The 23,234-nt window shown below is 43.2% G+C and overlaps 1 pseudogene; it reads left to right on the top strand.

Moving 5' to 3' along the window:
* The first annotated feature begins 5,638 nt into the window (after positions 1-5,638).
* Positions 5,639-16,825, top strand: LOC147638057 (photosystem I reaction center subunit N, chloroplastic pseudogene; annotated as a pseudogene).
* The last annotated feature ends 6,409 nt before the right edge of the window (positions 16,826-23,234 follow it).

Raw genomic sequence — 23,234 nt, forward strand, 5'->3', positions numbered from 1 at the left:
TGGAGGTCAAGTATATTTGTTGTGGTTATATTAGGATATTCTATATGCTCCTTATCAAAATTATAAACCACATTAGTGAGCATAGCCTCCAAATGCTTATGGATATTTTTATTAAGTTTTATAATACCAAAAGGATGATATAATGTGGATTCTAAGAGGTTTAGATGTTGATGGGCATTATAAACTTTAGTCCAGCCATGGCTAATAACTCATTGGTAGCTACGTTGATGGCACGGAAGCGGTAAAATTGTCTACGCCCTTATAGCATGCCACACTTCCACACACGCATGCAAACACACCAGAACACCAGACCAAAGAGCGTGAACAAGACTTATATTTCAGAAAGGACCTTGACCTTTACAGAGGTGGATATCCCAAAATATCCCAGACACCAGCTTCACCAAGCACCCGCTCGCAATCGGCCCTCTCCAGCTCTCCTGGTCGCTCCCAATCCGTTCCCTTTGCTCCTTGCTTCTCTGCAGTCGACCTTCTCCCTTCTCTGTACTGCACCTCACCTGAAGATCTCTCTACTACGCCAGCACGCACACTGTCGACTCCCCAAAGCAAGACCACAGCAACCACTTTCTTTGTCGCCAACCTGACAACCAGCCCACTATCCAGACCAAGCCACTACCATGAAACCCAGGCGGACCCCTTGCTCACTTACAGCAGCGCCTTCATCCCTTCATCCAAGAAACACCCAGCTCCTAAGGTGAGCACCCTCTCAGGTCTCTCTCTTCAGCTCCACTCCTCTAGTCCCCAATGTATCATCAGCCCATAATCAGCCCCTCTGCGCACTCACTACAGTCACTTGGATGCCACCTTTCCCCTTCATCTCTGCACTACCACTGCGCTAACCAGCCTTGTCCTCTTCCTCTCGCACCTGCACAGCAGCTGTGCTGCTTTTTATGTGCCAGCCGCCAGTCTTCACAGCTCTCGGCTCCCACACGCTGCTCTTCACCTGTGGCTGCAGCAAACCACCCAAAAAACACACAGGCCCCCCCTCCACTCAAACAACATGGCCTACTTCTCTTCAGCCCTCTGCGCCTGTGGCAGCGATTGGCCTCCCAAACCACACTTCCCTCCTCTGTCTTGCGCCTCTCCCCTTCACCAGCTCACTTCGCTTTATCTTGCAGCTGCGCCTGTCCTTGCCAGCTGCGCTCATCAGCCCATAAACGACTTCCACACGCGGCACCACTTCTTCTCTCCTCGTCGCAGGCCTGCAGCAGCTGCTCACGTCCCAGCACCACACGATGGCCCCTTCAAACCCACGCTCGCCTGGATCTGTGGCTGCAGCAAGCCACCACACAAGCACCAACGCGGCTCTCTTCCCGTCGGCTCCCAGCTGTCTCTCCAACACCCAACGACACCGCCTCTGGCACTCACACCAGAACCGCCTTCTGTCGAGCACACACAGAGGTGGCCTCCTGCCCCCCTCGCTGCAATCCTCTCTAGCCCCCGTCGCTCCTGGTTGTCTCCCTCTCTTCGTCCAGCTGCGCCGACCAGCTTCCAGAAGCACCTAGCTGGCGGCAACTTAATCCTCCACGCCACCTTCCAAAATAAGGCCACGTTCATTTTTCTATTTTATTCATTTTGAAAAATGGCCACAATGTTATTCTTTTCACACCAAGTCCAAGGTATATGGCCCCTTTTCACCTTTTTCTGCCCTTCCTTCCATACACACTTCAATAAAGCTTCAAGTGCCCGTTCTTTCTTTGACACGCCCACACATTCGATGCCAAGTAGCTGATACCGCCTTCAGCAAACTACACTCCGGACAAGCTGTGTCTCCAAAATTTCATCTTTTTTCCTGTACACACACTTCCATCAAAACCCTATGCTTGATTGCCGCATCCACAGTGTCCACACTGAGTCAATGGGTGCCCCCATGACTTCACCACAACATGAACAACACTCATGTACACATGTACAAGTTGAGTTTGAGGTTCCCAAAAAACTACACACATATTTAGCAACCCCCTTTTTTCTGCTGAGACATTTATGTCCAGCAGCTGCACTAACAGAAACTATTTATCCTCCTGGATCAAACAGAAACCTCGGTGCATCTACCTTCCAGTTCTTCAAGCATTCTCCTCCATCAAACAACCATTGATACACCCTGCCATGATCCTCCGCTTTCAGCAACCCCCTTGGCTCTTCACATATGGCCTCATCACCATTAACTGTTGCACTTCCTCCTCCAGACCAGCTCACATAACCTTGTGGTGGAGACAACCGCTCCTCACCTTCACTCCCCTCTGACACATCTGACTCCCATTCATAATCAAACACCGAAATAACACTCATCTGCTGATCAACTTCCACCTTATGATCACCCAATTTACCACCCACATCATTGGCTTCCAACTCTTCTTCTGGGCTACCTGCCAGACCCGAACTATAACCAAACCATTCATCCATATGCTGAGCATCTACATGTGGTGTGTCCACTATACACTCACTTCCCTTCAGCCCATCAACATCACACACAGCAACCTCATGCACTGCAGACTCATTATTGTCGCTTTCCTGCAGTTTCTCCAGCTTCAAGACCATTGGCGATCCTGCAAGATTCTCCACATCTTGCACAGGCATCCCTACCAAGTCTAAGCTCCCCAAACTCCCAGGCAAAGCATCTTGGTCCCCCTGACCAACAACAATAGTCTCACATGCATTCTCACCACTCACAACCACCAACTCATTCTCCTAGGCATGACAAGGAACACACACCTTTTGATCAGCATCCACACCTGCGAAATCTATCGCACCATCAACCAAAGGAGCATCCAGCTCACCATCAGTCACACCATCACTCCCTTCCTGCTGCACAATTGGCATGCAAACACTTGTTTCCTTCTCCAAGGAAGCCAACTTCAACAGATCATCCAGTGCACTATCAAGTACACTGTCCAGCTCACCATCCACACTCTCACAGGCTGCAATATCCAACTCATCACCCGGATCATCCACATGCACTCCATCCACAGCACCTTCATTAGTGACACCTTGATCATCACTCTCCACCTTGACTGGCTGAAGTACTGGTACCTGCTCACAATCCACAACATCATTAATACTCCCATCCTCCTCCTCCTCACCTTCTGAAAGCTCCTCAGGGTTGATTCCAGAAACCTCATCTTTCTCCATTCCCAACAGGCTCATCTGTCCCATACCCTGCTCTGCAAATGTGACCTCATGGGCTTCACAAACACTGGGCTGAATTGCATCCTTCACTTGCATATTAGGGCCCATCACCTTATCACTCATTCCCAAAGACAATTGATATATACCACCATTAGCTTTGGCTGGTCTCTTACATTGTGGACTAATATGACCCCACTCACCACAATTCCGGCATTGCACATCACACGGATACCCTCTCTCTCTTCCAATATCTGCTGAATTTCCTCCAAAACCAGATGATGCATCAGTTTTCTTTCCCATAACACCTGTGCCTCGTCCTCTTCCTGCAGACTCTATCCAATTCAAGCTTAAAGACTTCATGAGCTCCACTGCTTCATGAACCTCCCTCTTCAAAGAATTCACCTGTTTAGGAACAACAGCAGCTTTTCTTCCAGGATGCATACTCTCAATCCCTGGCACCTTCATAAACCTCTTTGGCTCTTCCCGCATTCCCAACTGCCTCAAACGTTTCACCTTCCACTCCTTCTCTCGAGCAACTCTGACACCCTCCTCAAAGCTATCCAGGTTCTTCAGCTCCACCTTCAGTCGGATTGTTGGCTCCACACCAGCCACAAATCGCTCTCTCTTAATCATCTGCAGGGGTACTTCAGGAATCAGAGCCTCACACCATAGACTCCACAGTCTCCCAAACTCTATCAGATACTGATCCACATCCTGACCATCCTTCTGCTGAATGTTACACAACTCCTTCCACACTTCATTCGGACTCTTCACACGGACAAACTGTGCCAAAAATGCAGCTCTGACTACACGACACTTAGGATCCTATCGATGAACATTCTTGTGTGCAGTCACAAACATCTGCAGCCATACTTTTGCATCACCCTGCAAGCAATAAGTCAAAATCCGAGAAAGGATCTCCGGGGTTGCCCTGTCTTTCATCAAAGCTGTAAACTCCATCTTCTCCAAAAACCTGGTTGCATTCTCCTGTGGCAATCCCCAATACTCCAGAAAATCCTGAGCCATTTCCAAAACTTTCTTCACACAGCCCTTGTTCTCTTTCACAAACCAGAGGAAATCTGCTCCTCTGTGGAGGCACCAAAAAGTGATGGCATGGAAACGGTAAAGCTGTCTACGCCCTTATAGCATGCCACACTTTCACACACGCATGCAAACACACCAGAACACCAGACCAAAGAGCGTGAACAAGACTTATATTTCAGAAAGGACCTTGACCTTTACAGAGGTGGATATCCCAAAATATCCCAGACACCAGCTTCACCAAGCACCCGCTCGCAATCGGCCCTCTCCAGCTCTCCTGGTCGCTCCCAATCCGTTTCCTTTGCTCCTTGCTTCTCTGCAGTCGACCTTCTCCCTTCTCTGTACTGCACCTCACCTGAAGATCTCTCTACTACGCCAGCACGCACACTGCCGACTCCCCAAAGCAAGACCACAGCAACCACTTTCTTTGTCACCAACCTGACAACCAGCCCACTATCCAGACCAAGCCACTACCATGAAACCCAGGCGGACCCCTTGCTCACTTACATCAGCGCCTTCATCCCTTCATCCAAGAAACACCCAGCTCCCAAGGTGAGCACCCTCTCAGGTCTCTCTCTTCAGCTGCACTCCTCTAGTCCCCAATGTATCATCAGCCCATAATCAGCCCCTCTGCGCACTCACTACAGTCACTTGGACGCCACCTTTCCCCTTCATCTCTGCACTACCACTGCGCTAACCAGCCTTGTCCTCTTCCTCTCGCACCTGCACAGCAGCTGTGCTGCTTTTTATGTGCCAGCCGCCAGTCTTCACAGCTCTCGGCTCCCACACGCTGCTCTTCACCTATGGCTGCAGCAAACCACCCAAAAAACACACAGGCCCCCCCTCCACTCAAACAACACGGCCTACTTCTCTTCAGCCCTCTGCGCCTGTGGCAGCGGTTGGCCTCCCAAACCACACTTCCCTCCTCTGTCTTGCGCCTCTCCCCTTCACCAGCTCACTTCGCTTTATCTTGCAGCTGCGCCTGTCCTTGCCAGCTGCGCTCATCAGCCCATAAACGACTTCCACACGCGGCACCACTTCTTCTCTCCTCGTCGCAGGCCTACAGCTGCTCACGTCCCAGCACCACACGATGGCCCCTTCAAACCCACGCTCGCCTGGATCTGTTGCTGCAGCAAGCCACCACACAAGCACCAACGCGGCTCTCTTCCCGTCGGCTCCCAGCTGTCTCTCCAACACCCAACGACACCGCCTCTGGCACTCACACCAGAACCGCCTTCTGTCGAGCACACATAGAGGTGGCCTCCTGCCCCCCTCGCTACAATCCTCTCTAGCCCCCGTCGCTCCTGGTTGTCTCCCTCTCTTCGTCCAGCTGCGCCGACCAGCTTCCAGAAGCACCTAGCTGGCGGCAACTTAATCCTCCACGCCACCTTCCAAAATAAGGCCACGTTCATTTTTCTATTTTATTCATTTTGAAAAATGACTTCACCACAACATGAACAACACTCATGTACACATGTACAAGTTGAGTTTGAGGTTCCCAAAAAACTACACACAACGTGCAACAACCTTGATGAGAAATTGTTTTTTATACATCTCTTGGGTGCCCAAAACTTACCAACTAAGGCCTTAGGTGGCCAGTATCTCAAAATGTAAAAATTTTATAGTGCTTTTTCATAACACTTATTAATGTCCTCAATTGGAGGAGCATCTTTGTTAATCTAAAATGGGATTAACAGCTGTCTTAAGAAGTGTGGACATCATTAGGCCACACCACCACTTGCACCATCCAAGTGACCATTACGACAGTAAACAATTCCTATCCCCATCGATTATTTTGAAGCTGAATTTTATATTGGAACTAGACATACATCTTACAAGTTTTATGTGCCCCCCCTCCCCCCGAAGTAAAATGAAAGAGAGCATCATCCTTATTTAGGAGGGGATAGATTGCAGTCCCATGATTGTGTAGTGAGTTGGTGAAAAAGGACTGCAATACTCTAGCTTCCCCATGGAATGGTGGATGAGGTAACCTTGCACCTATCAACATCCCAAGCCTTGTCCAAGCCATCACCTTAAGTAATCCCTAACATGCAACACTTGTTGGGATGAAGGAATCTCACACCTATCCCAAGCCTCATGAGTCCTCCATTTACAAGCCATCACCCAGATAATCCCTAACACACAACACTCCTCTCACCTTGTGTGTTGACCACCCCCTCGAACCATTACAGAGATCCAAATCCTTACCGAAGACAAAGACCACCCCCCAAAACCTCAATTTCAACAACCCTTCAAAAAGGTTATCAAGAAGAAGAGGGTATACAAGGAGTGGGTACCCAAGAAGGAGGAGTGGGTACTCACAGCAGGTACCCTAGTTAGTTAACAAAAGTACGATACCCATGCAAAGACCTAGATGTCACCATTTAGCCAAAATCCTACTCATGAGCACATATTTGCCAAGTGGGAGACCCTATGCAACCCTCAAGCCCCGTTGGATCCCCTTCAAAATGTTAGAAGCTCAAGGTTATCTCAAAAACCTTTTGGACCACACCTCAACTTCCAAAGCTAAAGAGAGTCAGGCGATGGCCTTGAGAACATTGGTTCAAGCTAGCAGCTAACATCTCATTGCGTCCCAACCAAGCTATTATAGAAGCATAAGGCTTCTACAAAGGAAACCCCTAAATTTGGGTTTTGAAGTTAAGAAAACCCACACCACAAGTCGCACCAAGCACACCATCAAATGCCAAACCAAAGATAGAGTGGAGAGACCAAAAGTTATGCCTCCGATGCCAACTTCAGAGAATGTAGAGCGGTTTGTGGATGCTAAGCAGTAAGAGGTGGTACCTTCTTGTTATATGCACATTATATGTGCATATACTAGGAGGCTAACCCACATTAGGCTTGTGAGCATGGGAGCATGGGAACAAGCTCTAGTGGAGCATAGGTTAGGACTAACCTTAAGGGTTAAGGTTAGGGTCACGCATCCAAGGGTCACACATAGGAAATGGAGAGTTAAGAGTCACTTGAGGACCCTCCTATATAATAGGGGCATGGGGGACACTCAAGGGGGGCTTGGAGGCCAAGGCTATGTTATCTTAAGGCTTAAGCTATGGTCTCTCGATGATAGCTTGAGGCTAGGTGGAGAGACGGGAAACTCTCTCACTTGTAGCAAGAGTAGTATGATCCACACTTAGCTCAATCCAATGGGATTTGCATCCCTTTCGGAGCTAGGGATTCAACCCGTACCGGTGCACAAAAGCTTATCCATTTGATGGAGAGAATGCTAAGAAAACTACTACTATTGACATAGACTCAACACACACTCAAGCTCAATCTTGCTATTGCTCACTCAACTCCACATTCCATTCATCCATACATCCAAACAAGAAGAAAGCCTAGCTATTGCTTACACAAGATCAAGCATTCTTCATTCTCAAATACTCATTTCCCTAGCATGCACACAACTCTTGAAGCTATCAATAAGAAACATGCATACTAGAGAATTGACAAAAGAAGAGAGACAAATATCAACTCATTGCATTGAATTAACAAAAGAATAGAACTTACAACAATGTAGATGGGGAGTGAGAAGAGCTTGCACCTCTATGGAAGAAGAGGGAGAGCTAGTCTCAAGAGAGCTCAAACATGAGTTTGCCCAATGTCCATGCTCTCAAATGAGCCACCTTTTATACAAAAATTCTAGAACTCCCAAAAGTTCCCATGTGGGATTATTGTCAAACCCACTCCCACACTCATCCACAAAGTGGAACTCTTTTCAAGAGCCCTAAGTGTCTTTTTTGTTGCATCCTTGTATTGATCTTCATTTGTCATGCAACACTCCCCCCTTCCTATTTTGCACACGTCCTCGAGCGCGGTAGTAGCAAGAGCTGCAACAAAAAACAATTGATACATTAAAGTCCTTTATTGAAAAAAAGAAAAGAAAAGAAAAACCAGCTATGATAATTACACACGTGAGCAATCAAGTGCAGGGCTGATTAAAGTTGTAATGAGTACTAAAATGGGTGAGTAAAGACTGGTCAAAGTGAGACTTAAGTAGTAGATAGTGCTACGTAAAGGCAAGTGTGCTTTGTACACCGCTGGTTATGACCGTAGTCTCAATGTCCTACCAGTATGTAAGTTACTCCTAAATGGCATACCTACTCCTAAATATGAGCAAAGGTGATTGGAACTCTCTTTTTTTTTTTTGATATGTGTGTAGAAGTTGATGAAGATTAAGGTTCTATCCCAAAGAGACCCAAGCAATGGCCAAGTGACCTTCGCCAAGAGAATCTAAAGACCGCTAAGTATCTCAAGAGCGACAGACCCTTTTTCTTTCTGTTATGACCTAAGGAGTACCCCTTGAAGATGAAAGCATCGGTCTTGAGGGCCCATAGTGTACCCCCGAGTCCTACCAACATCTATCAAGGCGATAGATTCCTCAAAGTTCTTCTTCTGAAGTTTTTAGACATCAGTGTTTACCCCATGGAAACCAAGGCATCGGCCCAAGGTGCTAAGACAACCTCAGGTCCTACCAAGCATTTCACATGGCGGTAGACACTTCATGTCTCAATTCACTTTGTATATATATATTTTTTTTAGGGTATATTTTCATAAATTTTTATGACTCCTAGCACCTAGCTCATATCTAAGAGGTAACTACCACTAGGGATAACTAATATACCTTGAAAACATAAGTACTTGGCATACTCCATTGGTATATATCCTACACTGTCTTTAAATAGAAATATCTTTTACTGAGTCTTCTAAGACTCTAGAACTCACTCACCATATTTTAACAACTAATCAAAAACTTAAACCAACCAACATTGTGTGAACATGCAAACCATATATTCGAAAGATAAGAGCACATAAAGAAATAAAGAATAAGATTTGAATACACCTGTTTTAGTGCCCTGTTGATGTTGTTCGTTTGCATTGATGCATTGCTGATTTTGTGCAGATTACTCCTCCTTGATCTTGGTAGGCGTAGCATGTCTCCCCCCTTCCTAATTTGTGTGCATGGTAGGTGGACTATAGGGGCGTGTTTGATGCTCTTTTTAAGCTGAGATCTCTGCAAAAAGTTTTATTAACAAAAAGGAAAACAAAGGAATAAAATTTGTTAGTGGTGCCAATCACCGAATATAGCCGAGGGGAAAAAACCCAATGGGAGAAAAGTGCCCTGGCTTGTCGATCTTATTGTGGAGTCGTTGAACTTACCCTTGCGCTGGTGGTGGAGATTATCTCAAAAAGAACATAATCCTTTAAAGGCGTAAGGCACCACACTATTCAAACATTGATCTACCAAAGAGCTTCATTTGTAGTGCTAATGCCTTATCTTTGGTTTTAGGTATGTCCTTCTTGGGTGGGAATTTTATCAATTGTCGAGGAATTTGAGCAAGATAAGAGGATTTAGGCATTGAAATGCTAGAATCTATGCTCAAATGAGACCCATGTGAAGTTGGATGGGTCTTAAGTACACCAGTTGATGGTTGAATTATGTAACAAGGAGAAATCGGGACAACAGGTGTTTCAATACATGTTTTAGGAAGATCAACACCAGTAGATTTGTAGGTGCTATTACAACCACCTATCTTATCTTGAAGAGTTTGTGTTGATTTCTTTTGTACCCACTGATATGGAAAATCAAGGGTGGCTCTTGGAACCTTTTTGAAACATTCTTTTACCCTTAGCAAAGCATGGCATTTTGGAAGCCAAATTGCTGTTGCACCCTCATAATAACCTTGTGCTTTAAGAACCTGTTTTGGGACCCATCGAGTAACAATCCGAGGTTTAGGCTTGGAAATGATGTGCTTCTTAAGAGGCTTAGCAACTGGACTAGATGGTACAAGTTTGTACGCATATTTGGGTAGCCACATTGATAATTCCTTCTTGCCCGGCCTTCTTTGAGCAGCAACTAGAGTAGTTGGAACATGCCAGCCATGGCCCTCACTTGAGTACTCATCAATTATCCACATCATTTGTGTTGGAGCTTGTTTCTCTTTCTTATCAGCATCATTAACAGATTTGAGTGTTAAATTCTCAACTGAGACTTCCTCGACATGCATAGCTGTTGTTTTGGATGTATCCCTATAGTACAAATGATCTAGAAGAGCACGTGGTTGTACCATTCATATAGGTATAATGTCATATCCATCTGAGTCACAGAATTGAATTGGCTTTGGTAAAGCACATGTCGATAATGTTGCAAGGACATGACTCCATTCTAATGGATCAATTAAATGCTCAGGGAAGGGTTGTGGAATGTATGCCTCGTCTGATACACTTCAATTACCCTTAAGTCTCTCAGTGTTGAAATCCCTACATGAGGCTCCACACATCCATAGATCTTCTCGCCCATCTGACAATGTAACTCTTGAGCCCTCAGATGAAGCAGAATCAAACTCATCTATCGGAGACCTTGTTACATCACGATATGAGTGATTCCTTAGGTTGACCCTTGTGATGACAGAATCATGTCGGAGGTACAAGTAATTGTATCCCCAATCTTGAATCATTTGAAATTGTCGCATGAATGGTCTACCCAATATCACTTCATAGTTTGGATGTTTTCCAAAATCCACTACTGCAAAGTGTGCTCATATTCAATCCCACATGTGGTGACCAATATGTTCTCAAGCAACCCAAGGGGATGTTCTAAGCTTCCATCTGCTAGCTGCAAGCGCATCCTGGTACTCCTAATAGCTGGTTTGCCCCATTTTTCCCAAATGGATCTTGTGACAATGCCCACCCCTGCACCACTATCAAGTATTGCAGTTGAAGATACTTTTCGCACTTCTAATGGGAGGGTAGCATTTCCCTGATCGTCCTCACAAAATTTTCCTACTTTGTTGATAGGAACTGGCATTACATGCTTTGTCTCGGGGTGTATAGTACACTCATGGTGACCCTTTTGTAGCAATACCTGCTCTGACAAACATGTGGCAATATCATTCCACAACTCAGGTCGAATTTTTATCAAATCGAGCAAAGGTAAGGTACAAGCCACTGGTGCGGACAAAATAGCTTGCACCATACTCATATCTTTCTCCTTTTTCAACCTTTTATGCATGGAGGGTATCCTCAAGGTTTGAGAACAGTTCTCATATTCTCCCAGATATGATGGTAAGGTTTTCATTGTATGCTTACTTCTAGGAGAAACAATTGTTTGAACTTCCTCCTGAATGCTTGGGTGTCTAAATTTGTTTTCCGTGCCTCTGGTAAAATCCACCTCAGAGAATGGAGGCGAACTAATAGAAGACATGTTCTCATGAACTTTCTCGTGAACTGCAGCCCACATCTCATTTGCCATGTCCTCATTAGCATCAATAACTTCATCATTGCATGGGAAGACAAGGCTAGGTGGTGGCAGATTACCCCCTTTCAATTGGGTGTCAATTGGTGCAGACCTTTCGCTATGAGCTTGTGAAATGAGTTCACTTTTCATTTCTTGACTTGACGACACTTCTGGTATGGTTTCTAATGTTGGCTTAAGAGAGGTTGGGCCCCGAGGAATAGGTGGTGGTGGTCCCTCAAGTATTGACTGAGCTTCCCTAATGAGTTGCTGATGTACAGCTAGATTGATCTTCTCCTCACGAGGGTTTGGGTATTCTTGAAGCTTCTTGGGTAGCTCAGATAAAGCTGCAATGCGACTTCTATGAGCATCAATGATGGCCTCTAGAGTCTCATTCACTTTATCCACAAAAACAGAACCCCCAGAACTATCCTCAGTCATACTAGCCTCAACTTGTTTAGCACTAAGCCCAGGTTGAGGTTGATGTTCCTCATGCTTTTCTTGGGATGTAAAAGTTTTATCCTTCATGTTTTGTTTAGAGGCTTCTTGAGAACTAGTGGATGTACTTTTAGTTTGTTTGTTTTGGTTCTTCTTCCGCCGAGTGGTCTTTTTTCTACTGGACTGTAGGGTCTTGTCCACTAGATTTGTCTTTGCACCCCTAGTTCGAGGTGTCTCATCAGTTTGTATTTCGGCATTTCGTGTCTGTGATCTAGTCATGACTCTAAGTGGCACGACATCCTCATTCTCAGATGAAGGTGGTGATGGAACTGCACCAACAAGGTTGAGTGAGACCTTTGGTTGAGAGGAGCCTTCCTCATGTGGTTTCAGCAGACAGTCTTTTGGGAAGTGTTCTACACAACACCCTAGACAATATCTTTCAATTGGTGGAAACTGTTGTACTGTTATATTGGATCGAGATGCTTGCCTTGAGCGATGTGGACAATCACGAGCCCAATGGGGTTCTCCGCACTCATAACAGGGGCCCATTGGTTTGGCCTCTACTACTTTCCTTGGCTGCCATTGACCCGAGGGGCCTAGAGTCCTAGGTTGGTAGCTGCCTAGCAACATTAAAGAGTTTTGTTCCCCTGGGTGAACGTCTAGTGCTGGGCTTGGGTATGTGGGACTTTCAAAGAGATTATCTTTGGATGAATATGATGCGTATTCTTCTTCCACATAGCCTGGGTTTACCAAGTCTCTACACATATTTGAATTATCATAGTCTACAACCCTTACAGGAGTAGTCCCTGGAGCAGGAGGTTGAGCACCAAGAACAGGTCGTGCTTGTTCTTGTGTCATCAGTGGCTTACGTTCAAAACTAGTATACTGTTGATACATTTGTGGAGCCACTCCACCCCTCGGCTGCTCACGTTCCTGTCTCATTCTCGCGATGCGAGTACATTCCTGTGTGGTGTGGGTAAAGTTCCAAGCACAGGCTTGGCACCACTTCTTTGTGGGTTGGTTTGTGACTAGAGGAGAAAAGGTATTACAGTCCTCTGTTTTATGGTCACCGCCACATGCTCCACAAAGATGAGGACCTGTAGGAAGTACACTCCTCATTCTCTGCTGCTGTTGTTGTGGCTGCATGGGTGGACGATAGGTCTGTCCCAATCTCCTTAGTACTAGGTTAGCTATCTGGTCTGGATTTACTAGCGCGCTAGACCCTGATCTTTGGTCATCACCCCACTGATCTCTAGGTTTCACCTCAGGGCCAGAACCATCTTGGAATTTGAAGTTATCGGTGAAATCCATAGCATCATGGCAACACTCATTGAAATTTGTATGTTTCTTCGCATAGAGATGTGTATGCAGTGTCGAATTTTTGAGGCCTTTTAAGAAGAGAGAAATTAATCGACTTTGGGCGGGCTTCTCATCTTCTGGGCAACGATTAATGTACTGCTTCATTCTATTTACACAGTCTCTAACACTCTCGTTCTCGCCTTGTTTGAAAGAGTAGATGTGTGCTACCGTGTCATGTTGAATTCCCATTAAGGAAAAAGCAGCAATGAATCTCTCTTTCAAAACTCGTAAAGAAGATTTGTCTGAAGCCTCTAATGCCTGAAACCAAGCCAGGGCTTTTCCCTCAAGAGTGAGTCCAAATCCTTCAATTTGAGTATGCTTATCAGCCACTTGCTCAGCTCGAACTGCTTGCCTAAATGCTGCTACATGGTCGTATGGATCTCCCGACCCTTCATACTTCTTTACCAGTTTCTGAAGAGTTGATGGCCTTACTTGTCTTGAATACTCATCATAGGGCCTACGGCCTCTCACTCTCAGTGGGAACTGTTCCTCTCTTTGGAAAGATGGTCCACATGTTTCCAAAATTGGTGTGGGTACCCTATTACCAGCCTCACCAAACCCCTCCAAAGATCTTGTCACCCTCATTTCAGGAGGTGCATTTATAGGAGGCCGAGTTGGCTCCCCTCTCCTCCGATTGTCATAGTGAGAAAGATGTTGGTGTGGTGTGACCTGTGGTCGCACATTTGGTGTAGGACTATATCTTGGTGCTAGAGTTGGGCTACTAGCAGTGGTCCACTTGGATGTTGAAGGTCCCTCTCTAGTGAACTCTCGTAGGGGAGGAGCAATAGTTTCTCCAAGAAAGGCTGTCTCTCCTGGTTTGGCTGTATTTGTTGAGAACACTTCCATAAATAATGGTTGTCCTTTCCACGTGAGTTCCCGAATCTCCTTCCAATCTAAGGTTCGGTATTCATTGGCCCATTTATCAATTATTCTGTTCATGTGTCCTGCAAGCTTCTCAACTACCACCACATGAGCTAGAGGAAGATCCAGCTGTGGCAATCTAGTTGTGGCATAATATCCCTCTAACGAGTCCTTATAGACCTCTTGAAGTGGGTCATCCTGTAAGACCTTTGTCACAGGAATTTGTCGTACAAACTCCCATTGGCATTCAGCCCCCTGATCTAGTTTACACTTGCCTTTCCTATCCCTTTCCAAATTTAGATCTACAAGAAGTAAATCATCTATGGATGGCTTTGAGGATTGGGCATTGGATGGTCCAGGCATATCCGGCTCGATGAGCCAGTCATCTCTAGACTCCCTTGCTCTGGAAAGTTCTGATAAGTCTAAGAACTCGGTTTTAGAGATCTCCCCTAATTTGTCTACCTTTTCTGGATGGTAGGTGACTTCGTAGCGAACACCATCTCCACCCATGTACATGTTACCCTGGTCATTGACTAAAGGTGCTCTATCAAGTTCTGAGAAAATGTCTGCGATCTTAACAAGATACCGTTGTTGTGGATCCTTAAAGATCTCAGCTCCTTGAGCATTTGTGTAGACATATTGGAGTCTCACATTGAGTGTTAACCCCATGGTGTCGGCTTCAAATGGATTAAAGGATCTTGAGGGTGTCCTATTTGGGGCTACGGGATGACTATTTGTCGGCCCTAGATTGTCCATGGACAATGAACTAGTTGTTCTAGAGGAAAGGGTATCGGATTGGGATTCAGAAAGGGTTTCAGCAATATCTGCCAAATTGCCTACCGATTGGGTCCCACTTTCTTGCGTAGGTACTCTAGAAGGTGCCCTAGGCCCTATGGAAGAATCTACAAGACGTCCCGACCGCAAGTGCATAAGGTCAAATTTTTTTGGTTTTTTATGTGTTTTTGTTTTGTTTTTGTTTTGTTTTTTTTTTGGTTTTGGTTTTTGTGTTTTGTTTTTTTTTGATATATATATATATATATATATATATATATATATATATATATATATATATATATATATATATATATATATATATATATATTTTACCCTTCCTAACCACTAAAGGCAACTAAAAATGGGTATGTGTGGCATAACTATCTATCCTTTTTTTTATTATTTGTTTAATTATGATTTTTTTTAAATGATTTTATGTTTTTTATGTTTTTTTATTTTTTATTTTTTATTTTTAAAATATTTACACAAAAATTATGAATCACACTAAAAAATACTAATTATGCACAAAGTTATAAAAATTAAAAAATGCAGGTTAAACTAATTATGCAAAAAATTAAAAAAATAAAGAATTACAAATTATGCAAAAAAGTAGACTCCAAAAAAATACTTAATTTATCAAAAAAAATTTAAAATTTTCTTTTGTTTTTTTTTTCTTTTATTGGTTTTGTTTTTTTTTTAAACTAATAAATTTCGTGCCAAATATAAAAAATATGAATTTACTAATTATGCATCATTTACAAAAATTCTAAAAAAAATAAAAATAAAAAATACAAGCTACTTTAATTATGCAAGATTTTACCGAAATTTAAATAATGAACAATGGATTCAAAATACAAAAATAAAAATTGTTTTTTCTTCTTTTTCTTTTTCTTTTTTTCTCTTTTTTTTAAAAGTAAATAAATAAATTTATTATTTTATAGTTTTTTTTTCTTAAAATCTCTTTTTCTCTTTTTATATATATATATATATATATATATATATATATATATATATATATATATATTATTTTGTTATTTTTATTTATTTTTTTTAAATTTAAAAAATATAGAAATCATAAAAAATAAATAAAAAATAAAAAATAAAAAATCCACTAACCTTATCTCCACCGCTCGCCGCTCCCTCCCGGATTTCCCGCCGGCACCCACGTTTTGTTTCTTTTTTCTGCCTGCTTGCTCCAGCAGCCTAGCGCCAGCTGCTACTGCGCCTCCTCAGCTCCAGCGTGCTGCTTCCACTTCTTCACTTCTGCTACTATAGCCAGCCGCCGCCGCTGCTGCCACCTTTGCTCTGCGGTTGGCTCTGCCCCGCTCACTCCTCTCTGCTCTGCGGGCTCAGCCTCCGCCGCATCCTCTTCCAGCCGCCTCAACACAACCTGCCTTGCTCTCCTTCGCCAGCCCTTCACTGCTGCTCACGGAGGCGGTGCTGAAACCGGCCCTGCAGGCGGCGAATCATAAGATCCCCCGACGCACTCGTGCCAACGCTCTTCTCCGCCTCACCTTCAGCTGCCTTCTCTTCCTTAGTCTCCTTCCCGCCTCCTTCACCTCTTTACTTTCCCCCGTCAACTTTCGCCTCTGGCCTTCTGGCCCCGCCGTTCGATGGTGCCTGGGCCTGGCCCTCGCCAACGCCGACAAAGCCAATGCTTCCCTTGTGGATGATCTCCTCGCCAAGTCCTTCGCTAACAAGCAACTCAACGACAAGAAACGCCTTGCCACCAGTTACGCCAACACAGCCCACGCTTACACTGTTACCTTTGGCGCCTGCAAATTCCCAGAGAACTTCACCGGATGCCAAGATCTTGCGAAGAGGAAGAACGTGCCCTTCCTTTCCGAAGATCTGAAGCTGGAGTGCGAAGGCAAGGACAATTACAAGAGCTCAGAACATGGGGTTTGTTGTTGTTGTTGTGGTGGTGAAACGTTATTGATTATCAAATCAAATTAAGCTATTTGACTTACAAAAAATAAAAAAAATAAAAAAAATATTTATTTATTTTAGAAACAAGAGGACTTCTGAGTCATTTTATCAAGCTATGAGCACAAGCCTCTATAGTATGAATATTAATGAACACACGCCTTGCAACCTTAATATATTACGCACTTTTAAAATACAAAGGTCGGTGCCTACGTGAAAAAGGAAAGGCTGAATGCCCCTCGCTTAGCAACTCTCTCCACGCTTATTTTTTTTCCTTTCCCCCTTCTCTTTCCTTCTCTCCTCTCTTCCTTAAGCGGGTTTCACGCTTGGGAGCCTATGGAGCTTGCATAAGCTATGGAAGAGCTTAGCAACGCACCTCTTGTCCTTTTTTTTAAAAAATCACATGTTAGCAAAAAGCATGAAAGCATGAAATGGCAAAAAAACAATGAATGTAAGCATAATGACGGTACTTGAAAAGCAATAAAACAATAAAACATAAAAAAAAACAATGCGGGAGAAACCTCAACCGCTCAATGGTTTTTTTTTTTTCTTATCCTAACCTTATCCACTCACACCGGGATCACACACCCAAACTTAACCTAATCACTCAATGGTTTTGCAACCAAAAGAGGAAATAGTAGTGGTTTCCACACACTCTCAACCGGATTTGAGTCTTCTCCCCGGCAGCGGCGCCAATGGAGAGACGGAAAACTCTCTCACTTGTAGCAAGAGTAGTATGATCCACACTTAGCTCAATCCAATGGGATTTGCATCCCTTTCGGAGCTAGGGATTCAACCCGTACCGGTGCACAAAAGCTTATCCATTTGATGGAGAGAATGCTAAGAAAACTACTACTATTGACATAGACTCAACACACACTCAAGCTCAATCTTGCTATTGCTCACTCAACTCCACATTCCATTCATCCATACATCCAAACAAGAAGAAAGCCTAGCTATTGCTTACACAAGATCAAGCATTCTTCATTCTCAAATACTCATTTCCCTAGCATGCACACAACTCTTGAAGCTATCAATAAGAAACATGCATACTAGAGAATTGACAAAAGAAGAGAGACAAATATCAACTCATTGCATTGAATTAACAAAAGAATAGAACTTACAACAATGTAGATGGGGAGTGAGAAGAGCTTGCACCTCTATGGAAGAAGAGGGAGAGCTAGTCTCAAGAGAGCTCAAACATGAGTTTGCCCAATGTCCATGCTCTCAAATGAGCCACCTTTTATACAAAAATTCTAGAACTCCCAAAAGTTCCCATGTGGGATTATTGTCAAACCCACTCCCACACTCATCCACAAAGTGGAACTCTTTTCAAGAGCCCTAAGTGTCTTTTTTGTTGCATCCTTGTATTGATCTTCATTTGTCATGCAACACTAGGTTATGTTATGCTCTCTTGTGTAGAGGATCATAACTACTCACCTACCATTTCACACTATAGCTACACGCATTTGGATTGGAGTTATACCTCTTGATGGTATGGGACATCAAGGTAAAGGTATGATGTATTTCATTATAATTCATGTGTGCATCCCCCTTGGGGTGGATGAGTTTATGCCTGATTTATGCATAACAATTATCTAGAGAGATCTTAGGTTTTTAATAGTGGTATCAGAGCAATCTCTACTTAATTGTTGTTATTTTTTCTTTCTTATTGTAATTTTTTAGATTTTTTTGAAGTAAATTTTAATATTTACTAAATAAAAATATTGTTTTGTTGATTTGTGTTGATGATTTGCATGTGGATCGTCGATATGGTAGTTGCAACGCGTGTTACTACTATTCAATAGTGGACAAATTGATGTTACGGGGAAATTCCGTGAGTTTAATACTAATTTTTTCTATTTTTTGTGGTTTAAAATAAGCATTAATGAAAATTTTTATGAAAATACCACATATTGTATTGTGGATATTTTTTGGTAGAATGGATTTCCTAAATTTCTAGAAATTTTAAGAATTTTTTTCTAATTTTTTAGATTTTTGAGCATTTTTGTTACCATATATATAGGCAGTGATGTGTATGAACACACTTAGGACCGCCCAGGGCACTTTTTCCCTCCTTAGGAGGTTTTTCCCCCGGCTTGTATATACGCCCATGCTTCTAGGGCTAACTTATCTTTGTACATTGACACAATCTAATACACTGAGTGTTGTGTGCATGCTTGCTTCTTCTTCTCCAAGATTTGTGTGCTTTTTGCAACTCTAATTCTAACAATTGGTATCAGAGCACGTTGTCTACTGTGCTGATGACAAATTGGATGGAGACAGCAACTACCCACTTTGGGTATACATGATGCAGCATGTTTTGGTGGCACAAGGAGTGTGGAACATTGTGCAAGGAATGGATATACGTCCAGGTTCTGTGGATGTAGGATCTGTTGAGGATGTTGCAGATTCTAGCAGCTCTACTGTTGCTGCTGTTTTACCCATTGCTGAACAAGCTTGTTGGGATGGTAAAGATACACAGACTCATGCCTTGATTACAATTTTTGTCAAACGTAACATCACTCCACATATTCGTTCAGCTAAAACAACAAAACAGGCTTGGGATATTCTAGCTGGTTTGTATGCAGGTCGTAACGAGGCAAAAATCTCTTACCTGCGTAAAGAGATAGAATCAAAGATTATGTAGGAAGATGATGACATGAATGTTTTTCTTGCTGAGATTAAAGATCTCAAGGAACAGTTGATTTTTACAGGTGAGATTATTCCTGATCATTCTCTTGTGCAAACTGTTCTTGATGCTTTACCTGAGTCATATCAGACTTTTGCTTCCACGTGGAGACTTGTTACTGAGAGGACAAACCTGATGTTGTCAAGTATGATACTTTAGTCAACAAGCTCTTGCAAGAAGCGCAGTCCAGGCAAAACAGGGCTAGGCAGTCCCTTCCACTGTTTCTTCTCCTATTAGTAGGTCTGTAACTTCTTCTCCTTCCATAGGTAGCAACAATAGGTCTGAGAAGGCTCTTGATAAAGGTAAGAAAAAAATCAGGTGCAACTATTGTAAGGCAACTGATCATATCATTAAGAATTGCCCTAAGCTAAAGGCTAAAGAGGCAAAGAAGAAAGAGTCAAATGCAGCCACAATAGCAGATGCTTCTACAAATGCAGATTCTGCAAATGTTGTGTAGGATAAAGAATGGGCGTTTAGCGTGTTTTGCCAGTTTGATCCTGCCAGTTTGATGCATGTTTGGTAGTTTCTGTTGACTCTGATGTATAGTATTTTGACAGTGGTGCTACAAAGCACATTATCTCACATCGTGATATGTTCACTTGTCTTGAGGCTGTCCCTAATGGGAATACTGTCACATGTGCCAATAATGCTTCTTACCCAATGAAGGGCATTGGTAAAATTATGCTTACTGCTACAAATGGCAACGCTTTCACACTTTTAGATGCTTTGTATGTGCCAGGGATAAAGAAGAATCTATCGTCTGTCTCTGCACTTACTAGACTTGGACTTGTAGTCAAATTTGTGGATGACAGATGTACTGTTCATGATTTGACTTCTGGTGATATGATTATTGCATCTGGCACCTTGTTTTGTGGGCTGTATAGGCTCAATTCTTATGACAAGTGTGTGGAAGATTCAACAAATGCAGTTTCTGATGAAAAGGCAGTTTCAGATGCAAAACTATGGCATGCTCGTTTTGGTCATCTCAACTTTGCTAGTTTGTTACGTTTGCCACCTCTTGAGGCACCATTAAAACATGTTTGTGAAGGCTGTATTTTGGGCAAAATGTAGCGTTCTGCGTTTCCAAAGGATGGTTCTATGCGGGCCACTCGCAAATTGCAACTTGTACATAGTGATGTATGTGGGCCTATGCAAACTCCGTCATTTGGTAAAGACTTGTACTTCATGACTTTCATTGATGATTACTCAAGACATGCATGGGTATATCCATTGAAGGCAAAGTCCGAAGTGTTTTTGTGCTTCAAACAGTTTTTGCTTATGGTTGAAAATGTATCCAATTGTACTGTGGGCACCCTCCATTCTGATCAAGGGGGGGAGTACATATCTAAAGAGTTTGATGCATTTCTGGCTAGTCGTGGGATAAAACACCAATGTATAGTGCCGTATACCCCTCAGCAAAATGGTGTTGCTGATGAGAGGAAAAACAGGTCACTTATGGAGATGGCACGATGTATGGTCAAGAGCCAAGCTTTGCCACATGCGTTTTGGCTTGAGGCTGTCATGTGTCCTGCATATTTACTCAACAGGTGTCCCACTAAGGCCTTGTAGTCTGTTACTCCATACGAAGCTTGGCATGGCAGGAAGCCTTTTAATTGGTCACTTGCATGTCTTTGGTTGCTTGGCCTATGCTTTAGTGCCTGTGCAACAACGTAGAAAATTAGATGATAAGGCTGTCAAATGCATTTTTGTTGGTTATAGTGCTGAGAGAAAGGGTTACAGATTGTATCATCCACAGTCAAAGCGTATCTTGATTAGTCGAGATGTTGTTTTTGTGCAGCCTTTGTTATCATGTACCAAAGAGACAGGTGTGAGCTCATGGGATGTATTTGATACGTTGTTGCCTCTATTTACAGGTGGGAATTCAAATGTAAGTCCTAATGAGGCAAATATTCAGCCTATGCAGATTTCAAATGTAATGGGAATTCAAATGTAAGTCCTAATAGGAATTGAAATGTAAGTCCTAATGAGGTAAATATTCAGCCTATGCAGATTTCAAACGACATCATAGATTAGCCTATTTTTGATGCAGATTTACAAGATGTAATTTATGAGGATAGGGCTGAAAATGAGCAGGCTAGAGGTATGCCTAAATGGCTGGTGCAAACCTTGCGTGATAGTAAAATTGATGCACCTATTTCTAGTCATACTCGTTCAGGTTTTCAGCATGCCTCTTATGCATCAGATTGTTCTGCTTTGGCTGTGTCTAGTATGTGTGAAGAGGAAGAACATCTTTCATTTGATGAGGCACAAAAATCAGAAAATTGGTTGGCTGCCTGCAATGCAAAGTGAATATGATGCACAAAAATCAGAAAATTGGTTGGCTGCAATGCAAAGTGAATATGAGGCACAAAAATCAGAAAATTGGTTGGCTGTAATGCAAAGTGAATATGAGGTACAAAAATCAAAAAATCGGTTGGCTGCAATGCAAAGTGAATATGATGCTATAATGAAGAATGGTACATGGTCTTTGTGTGATTTGCCTATTGGTAAAAAGGTCATTGGAGTTTTTAAGTTGAAACGAAAGCCAGATGGTAGTGTTGATCACTATAAGGCTAGACTTGTTGCAAAGGGTTATGCTCAAGAAAAGGGCATTGACTTTTATGAGACCTTTGCTCCCACTTGTCGTATGACTACCATTTGTAGCATTTGTGCATTGGTAGCTCATAATGGTTGGAATGTACATCAGTTCAATATAAAGACTGCGTTCTTGAATGGAGATTTGCATGAGGAGGTGTATGTATCGCAGCCTCGTGGTTTTGTTCAAAGAGGGCAGGAAAACAAAGTGTGTAGGTTGAAAAAGGCTTTGTATGAGCTTGGTATGAAAAGATACATGCATATTTGACTGCACATGGTTTTGAGAATAGTCCAACAGAAAGCACTTTGTATGATAAACGTGTGGATGATGTACATCTAATCATTGCTCTCTATGTCGATGACATACTGCTTACAGAACCAAATGAGAGTCATATTGGTGATTTTAAGGCTGATTTGAATGCCTCTTTTGAGATGTTAGATTTGGGGCATTTGCATCATTATTTCGGGATACAATTTAAGCAATGTGATGGAGGTATTGCTTTGTGTCAGACAAAGTATATTGAGACATTGTTGCGGAGATTTGGCCTTGAAGACTGCAAGCCTATTGCTACTCCAATGGAGATAGGTTTGAAGTTGAGTCTTCATGATGCTGGAGATCACTTTGATGTCACACTCTATCAGACAGCTGCTGGTTGCCTCATTTATGTATGCATTACGAGGCCGGACATTCAGTTTGCAGTCTCACAGGCAGGTTTATGCATAGCCCAGGGTCTCAGCATTGGAAGGCAGTTAAATACATCTTTCGCTACTTGAGTGGCACCATACATCTTGGGTTGTTTTATCCCAAGGGGGGATCGTTGCCGCCAGATTTACATGCTTTTTCGGACTCAGATTGGGCTGGTTGCTATGGCACAAGAGTGTCCACAAGTGGTTTTTGTTTCATGCTTGGTAGCTCATGCATATCTTGGTTGAGCAAGAAGCAACCTATTGTGGCCACTTCTAGTTGTGAAGCTGAGTACAGGGCAGCTTTCACAGCTACGGTTGAGTGTGCGTGGCTCAAACGGCTTATGGCTGACTTGGGTGTTGGACAGGAGTATGCCACCTCCATCTACACTAATAGTCAGAGCGCATTGGCAGTTACAAGAAACCCAGTTTCTCATGCTCGCACAAAGCACATTGAGGTGCATTATC

This window comes from Cibotium barometz, chromosome 5, assembly GCF_041138505.1.
Source record: "Cibotium barometz isolate CiBa-2024 chromosome 5, ASM4113850v1, whole genome shotgun sequence".
NCBI lineage: Eukaryota > Viridiplantae > Streptophyta > Polypodiopsida > Cyatheales > Cibotiaceae > Cibotium > Cibotium barometz.